Source organism: Dama dama, chromosome 4, assembly GCF_033118175.1.
Source record: "Dama dama isolate Ldn47 chromosome 4, ASM3311817v1, whole genome shotgun sequence".
NCBI classification, from domain to species: Eukaryota; Metazoa; Chordata; class Mammalia; order Artiodactyla; family Cervidae; genus Dama; species Dama dama.
The window spans coordinates 31867971-31875898 of NC_083684.1; the positions used below are offsets into that span (position 1 = coordinate 31867971).

At 42.8% G+C, this 7928-nt stretch overlaps 1 pseudogene; it reads right to left on the reverse strand.

Moving 5' to 3' along the window:
- Nucleotides 1–238: 238 nt before the first annotated feature.
- LOC133055302 (U6 spliceosomal RNA) lies at nucleotides 239–339 on the reverse strand (annotated as a pseudogene).
- Between the last annotated feature and the right edge of the window lie 7589 nt (nucleotides 340–7928).

Below are 7928 nucleotides of genomic sequence, written 5' to 3' on the forward strand. Positions count from 1 at the left end.
AAAGTTGAATCTAGAGGCTTGATAGGATTCAGGTTAACTATTTTGGCAAGAATACTTCATAGGTGATTCAGCATACATTATACTGCATGACATCTATAGACACATACTATCAGGTTGTCCCACCAATAGTGTGTTAGGTTTGATCACTTGCATAGCGTGGTGACCATCAGCTCTTGCCTTTGTAAAAATACATTGTCTTCTTTGTCGTTAGCCTGTAATCTGTGGGGTGATACTATAAAAAAATATGTAATGCTTCACAGGTTCACCTTATCCTTATGCAGGGGCCATGCTAATCTTTCTGATATTCTTCCAATTTTACTCTGTGCTATGGAAGCAAGCGCTGATCTGGGTTTCATGCATACAGATGTCCCATCTCTTACCCCAGCACCTCCTCCGGCTCCAGGTGTCTGTTGACTGAGCTGAGAATATCCCCCAAATGTTCTAGTTTCCTTGGTAGTAGTTTTTTTTCCCATCCATGTTTAAGCTGTGTTTTTCTTTGCTCTAGTTTTTCTATCAATGTGATCCCATCTGCTTTCTATCTCATAGGAATTCATGTATCATCTGCTCTTCTGGTGGCACTCTTTATTGCTTTCCTATGTTTTTATGGGTTTCGTGTGGAGACATGAAATACCTACAGCAGGGATCCTTAAGAACATGTGAGGCAGGAAGTAGGAAGGGTGGTGTGTATGGTTGTGTTCAATCAGACATCTCCAGCTAATCTTCGCTCTTGGAAACTGTATCATTTGGTAACAATGAGCAATTAGCTGAGGATGGAGATGGAAACCAGCTTATTACTGCCTGGTATTAATCAAATTAGGCTTCCCAAGTGGCTTGGTGGTAAAGAATCTGCCTGCAATGCAGGAGACACAGGAGATGTGGGTTTGATCCCTGGGTAGGGAAGATTCCATGGAAAAGGAAATGGCAATCCACTCCAGTATTCTTGCCTGGAAAATCCTATGGACAGAGGAGCCTGGTCGGCTACAGTCCATGGGGTCAAAAAGAGTTGGACATGACGAACCCACCAGGCTCCTCTGTCTGTGGGATTTTCCAGGCAAGAATACTGGAGTGGGTTGCCATTCCCTTCTCCAGAGGATCTTCCCAACCTAGGGATCGAACCCACATCTCTGACGCCTCCTGCTCTGGCAGGCAGATTCTTTACCAGTGGTGCCAGCTGGGGGAAGAGACCCTAATCCAATATGGCCAGTGTCCTTATAAGAAAGAAACACCAGGGATGCGCCTACATAGAGGAAAGGCCGTATGATGACATCATCTGCAACCAAGGAGAGAGTCCTCAGGAGAAACCAACCCTGATGACACCTTGATCTTGGACTTTCAGCCTCCAGTATGGTGAGAACTTTTCTGTTGTTTAAGCCACTCAGTCTGTGGTATTTTGTGGTTGTCTTAGCAAGCTAGTACACAGATCATGGAAGACATATATGACTTACCAAGGAGTTTAGAAATTATTCTATAACCGAGGGACTTATCTGGTAGTCCAGTGGCTAACACTCCTTGATCCCAATGCAGGGAGCTGGGTTCAATCCCTAGTCAGGGAACTAGATCTCACATACCACAACTAAAGATACTGCATGCTACAGCTGAAGAAAAGAAAGATCCCATGTGCCGCAGCTAAGACCTGGCATAGCCAAATAATTTCTTTAAAAAAGAATTTATTCTGTAAACAGTGGGGAGCTGTTTGGATTGTAATCAGGGGAGTAACAGGATCAGATCTCTGGGGTAGAAAGATCACTGTGACAGCCGTGCAAAGGAACTTTGGAAGAAGGAGGGCGAAGAGGCAGGGGAAGCCTGGTCAGGAAGCATTTTTTGAGAGTACAGGTGAGAAGTGATGAGGGATTGAATAAAGGCAACTTCATAGACAAAAGAATGAAAAAAGGTAGAATCAGCAGAATCTATTGAAAGGTTGGCTATAGATACATGAAAGGAGAAGTAATACAAGATATTCTTCCCAGGGTCCTGAATTGGGCAGTGATTGTGGTGGGTACTTGTTTTACTCCTCAGCTTCCCCGTCCCTAAAAATGCCTAGATTATCGCGCAGAAGTTGGCCTTCAGTCTCCCCTGTTGTGCAGCCTGTGTGCTTGAAGGAAACTGACCCCCTCCCAGCTTTAAAAGTGGGCCATGAGCTCCTGCATGAGGGTTGTTGTGTCTGACTCTTTGCGACCCCATGGACTGTAGCCTGCCAGGTTCCTCTGCCCGTGGAATTTCCCAGGCAAGAATACTGGGGTGGGTTGCCATTTCTTTCTCCAGGGCCTTGAGTGACTTACACTAATTAGCTTATTCCATTGCTCTCACAGTAGTTTGGGGTTCAAGGGTATGTGACCTAAACCTGCCAGTGAGGATGAATGTCAGAATTCTCTCTTGAGACCCAATGATCTCCTTGTTTTGGCCAAAAATAAAGACCCTGCAGACCAAACTTAACTGGCAAACATTTTGTGACCCCAGGAGAATGATCCATAACTGGATGTGTACTATGTACACATAGTGTACACACTATGTACACATCTGGCTATGTACAGAACAAAGCAATGATTAGATTCCTAGTGACATCCTTGGGCTGTTGGACCAATCAACCATGAACTCTTAGACTCCAGTTTTGGAGTCTAGAATCCCTTGTCACTTAAGCCAGTTTGAACTGGATTTTCCTGTTATTTGTCATATGAAGATACAGGTCATCAGGCAGATGGCAGAGCCATTAACCAGCATATGCAAGGCAAAAGGAGGGACAAGTTTGGAAGAAGAGAAGTTTGGTCCTGAACTTCCACAATCCCACTTCTTTTTCTTTCTTTTTTTTAAAATTGGAGTATAATTGATTTCCAGTGTCGTGTTTCTCCTGTACAACAGGGTGAATCAGCCGTATGTATACATATATCCCCTCCTTCTGGAGCCCTCCCTCTCCTCCATCCCACCCCTCTAGATCATCACGGAGCACGGAGCTGAGCCCCCTGTGTTATACGGCAGCTTCCCACTAGCTAGCTATTTTACACACAGTAGTGTGTATATGTCAATGCTGTTCCCTCAATCCATCCCACCCTCTCCTTTTCCTGCTCTGTCCACAAGTCCCTTCTCTATGTTTCCGTCTCTATTCCTGCCCTCCTAATCCCACATCTTCACTAGAAGTTGATCCTTGAGTCAACTCAAGGATGGGGTGACCCATCCTTGCATTTGTGTTCCTGCTGGAAAAGTCTTACTCACTCTTGAAGGCCCCCTTCTGATACCCCTTCCTCTGTAAAACCTTTGTAAACCCCTCTTCTGCCCAGGTCAGAATTCCCCCAGTCCTTCTGGACTTCTACATTTTTGGACATGGCTCTGTTGGTCTCCCCTGCTGGCTCATACGGTAAAGAATCTGCCTGCAGGGCAGGCGAGCTGGGTTTGACCCCTGGGTCAGGAAGATCCCCTGGAGATGGCACCCCACTCCAGTATTCTTGCCTGGAGAATCCCATGGACAGAGGAACCTGGTGGGCTACAGTCCATGGGGTCACTAAGAGTCAGACACGACTGGATGACTAACACTTTTCACTTTTTCTATCACTTTTATCACCTATGTTACTATTTTATCCACTAGGCACCATCCTCCTTAACAGCCCAGAACATTTCATATTGGTCTGTGCAGTCATGTGGGCAGCCCCAGGGCATCTAATAGGCATCTGAACATCTTTTTTAAAAAGTGTTTATTTATTTAGGGCTGTGTTGGGTCTTTGTTGCTGTGCATGGGCTTTCCCTAGTTACGGTGAGCAGGGCTACTCTCTAGCTGCGGTGCGCAGACTCCTCGTTGAGGTGGCTTCTCTTGCTGTGAAGCACAGGCTCTAGGGCATGCCAGCTTTAGTAACTGCAGCACAACTGCCTTAGTTGCCCAGAGGTATGTGGGATCTCCCCAGACCAGGGATTGAATCCGTGTCCCCTGCTTTGGCAGGTGGACTCTTAACTACTGCACCACCAAGGAAGTCTGACATCTGAACCTCTTAGTGAATAAATGACAGCCATTCTTCTCCTATATTCCCCTCAGACTAATGGATTTACTTGCCACTCCACTACCTTCGGACTGAGAAAAACTCTGACTCTCAGATCATGAATTAAATTACATAATAAATTGCCAGAAAAAGATAAATAGAAAGGAATGGGAAAAAAGGGTATTTCTGTGGAGCTGGGAACACAGAAAAAGAAAAGTTGGACCAAATGAGTTACCTCTATTAGAATGATGTGATATCTGCTCCTTTGCCAAGTTAAGAGGGTGACATACACAGAGACAAAGTCTATGAATATATAAGATGGATTTACGATTTCTGCTGAAGATGGTGGGAAGAATCTAAAATTGGAGCTACCCACACATAAGGTCGCATTATGCCCATCAATTTATTTTGATCTCATTGAAGGCGTTTTGAAGCAGTGCTCAAGAAATAGCTCAACCAACAGAACATTTAAATTATGTAAAAATGAACTCCAATGACTTAAATCCATTAACCTTATATAATAAGGTTTCAAACATAGTACTGTAATTTAGAAATTTAAAAAGTTTAAGAACTTGAACTCACAAGAGCTAAATTCTAGCAATGTTTGCAGGGGAAATTTGAAGAATAATCATTTATCATTTTCAAGTACATTTAGAAACTTAAGTTGGGGGGAGCAGGGAGCAGGTGTAGTCAAGCCTTGATCAATGATGAGAATAATGAATGATGATAGTTACTTAACAAATTTTATTGAGTGCTTGCCATGTGCCAAGTATTGTTTGGGATGCTGAGGTTATAGTGATGAACAAATGTGTATGAACAATGATGATAAGGAGGATAGTTATTGAACACTTACTATAGTCCAGGCCCTGAACTAAGTGCTCTTTGAAGACTGGCTTGTTCATCCCAGTTACTATCATATATATCATTCCCATTTTACAGATGCAGGAGCTAAGCTTCTGGTAAATAACTCACCAAAGGTCCAGAGCCAGTTAAAGTGTTGGAAGTTGGGCTCTATGCAGGCTTGTTGGATCCCAGAGTAACACACCAACTGAGCATTAATGGCTGCTAGGCATGTCTCATAGGTAGGAAACTATGACAAGCCATTTAAAATCTTATCTACGTTTAAAAAAAATAGCATTTATTTAATTTATTTGGCTGCTCCAGGTCTTAGTTTCAGCAGGTGAGATTTAGGTCCCTGACCAGAGATCTAACCCACACCCCCTGCAATGAGAGCTCTGAATCTTAGCCACTGGACCACCAGGGAAGTCCCTAAATCTTATCTACTCTCTACTTAAGCATTCACCAAACTTTAACAAGTGTATTAATAAGTGAGCAAAACCTGGTCAATGAGCTTCCATTGTGGCACTGGAGTGACTGGAGCTCCTGGATGTAGAAAGTTAGATGTGGCTGAACCTGTACGTCGGCAAAGTATATTTAACCACCTAAAGCCAGTGTTTTCAATGTTTCACAGCTACCCTCTATGATTGCTGTGATATCTGCACTTGTACTACTTTTTATTTAAAACTGATTCATTATTTTCTTCTCATGTTTTAAAGCAGCGGTCCCCAATCTTTCTGGCACCAGGGACCAGTTTTGTGGAAGACAACTCTTCCATGGACTGGGGGGAGGGGGATTGGGGAGATGGAAAAGTGGGGATGCTTTCGGGATGATTCAAGCATATTACATTTATTGTGCACTTTATTTCTATTATTATTACATCAGCTCTGCCTCAGGTCATCTGACATTAGATCCCAGAGGTTGGGACCCCTTGTTTTAAAGGAAAATAATATCACTACTATAAATGAAGTTTATTTATATATAGATAATATATATTTTTATATATATAGCAATAAATATTTAGGAAGTGCCTAGCCTGGTGGCTCAGATGGTAAAGAATCTGCCTGCCATGCGGGAGACCTGGGTTTGATCCCTGGGTTGGGAAGATCCCCTGGAGGAGGGCATGGCAACCCACTCCAGTATTCTTGCCTGGAGAATCCCCATGGACAGAGGAGCCTGGTGGGCTACAGTCCATGGGGTTGCAAAGAGTCGGACACGACTGAGCGACTAAACACACACACAGCACAGCATGCACTAAGCAGCAGGGATACCCCAGTGAAAGAGACACCAGAAAGAACCCTGCCCTCACTGATCTAAGGTTCTAGTCGGGCTGACAGTGCGCAAGGTAAGTAAGTAAAATATGCAGGATGTTACTGAGTGGTCAGTGCTCGGGGGGAAAGGGAGGGGATATTGGGTGTCTGTGGAGGAGATTTAAAATTGTAGGTAGGATGGCTAGGGAAGGCCTCAGTTACTTGGCTAGAGCTGCATTTATTCAAGGTGACTTTGGAGGAAACTCTGAATGGGACCAGCCATGTGGAAATATGAGAGAAAGGCGATCTAGGGAAGAGGAACAGACAGGGCAAAGCCCTGAGGAATGAATGAGTGTGCCAGGGTTTCAAGGAACAGTAAGGAAGTCATTGGCAGAAGCAAGACTAGATAGGAAGCTACGGAACAATCTAGGCAAGAGATGATGATGGCCTGGACCAGAGTGATAAGCAATGGTCACATTCTAGAAATATTATGAAGGCAGAGGCAGCATTCACTGATGGACGAGTAACAGGGTGTAAGTTCTGGCTAAGCAAGCAACCGGAAGGATGGTTTCCTTAACCCACCACTGTAGGTCCTCCCCAACCCACTACCCCCTGGATTTCTATTACTTGCACCATAGCCTCCCCAACTCAAAGGAAGAAATTTAGAAAGTATTGGTATTCAGAAAAAAACAAAACAAAGCAAAACAAAAAAGTCTAAAAAGAAATACAAAAGAGAAAGTACTGGTATTAAAAAAAAAAAAAATTAGAGCTGCACATTGTTTTGCTTTATCTACAATCTGTGTAGGGATTTCCCTGGCAGCCCAGTGGTTAGGACTTCACTTCCAAAGCAGAGCATGCAGGTTTGATCCCTGGTTGGAGAGCTAAGATCCCACACAACTCTCAGCGTGGGAAAAAAAAAAATCATAAGAAAAAACCAAACCAGGAGCAATATTGTAACAAATTCAGAAAGGCTTTAAAAATGGTCCATATCAAAAATAAAAAAATTTTTTTAAAGTCTGTATATGTCACACAGTTCTACAATTCTCCAATCTTGAAATGATTACAGTAGAAAAATTACTCTGCTTTTTAGGGATTCAGCAGATACTTTTCAGAAGACTGAAATTCCATATATTGTAAATATACTGATTATACTCTGAATATTATAGGTATACTGAAATTCTGTTCAATGTAATTCTGGTACATAGGCATACTAAGAAACAGAAGCTTTTGCTTCTCTTAAAAGTGAAAGTGAAAGTCACTCAGTCGTGTCCAACTCTTTGTGACCCCATGGACTATATAGTCCACGGAATTCTCCAGGCCAGAATACTGGAGTGGGTAGCCTATCCCTTCTCCAGGGGATCTTTCCAACCCAGGGATCAAACCCAGGTTTTCCACATTGCAGGTGGATTCTTTACCAGCTGAGCCACAAGGGAAGCCTGGCTCTTAAAATTTAGGCTATAAACAGATCTCTATTTGATAAAACTTGGTGTCACTTTTGTCAAAGAATTAATGCAACTGTCTAGCATCATAAGCTCAAACTTGCACTCATTTCACTTTTTGTGACTTATTCACTTATTAGTTCAAGGAGAAAACAGACTAGAGAAAAAACATACAAAGAATAACAGTTTCACGATGAGCCGTGACATTAAATAAGCAAAACAAGATATTCTGATTTTATCTTAAACACTGGCCTATTACCTTAGGATCAAAATAAGTGTGGTATTTGAGTTTAGAGTCAATATTCTGGTCTCTGCACAAAAGTAATGCCTTTCTTTGGCACTGACAGATCATTAAGCATTCATCTCAACTGTTTCAATGTAAAAAATAGCTTACTATCTTTGTCAGCAAATAACCTGCCATGCCTTCAATTAGACAAATT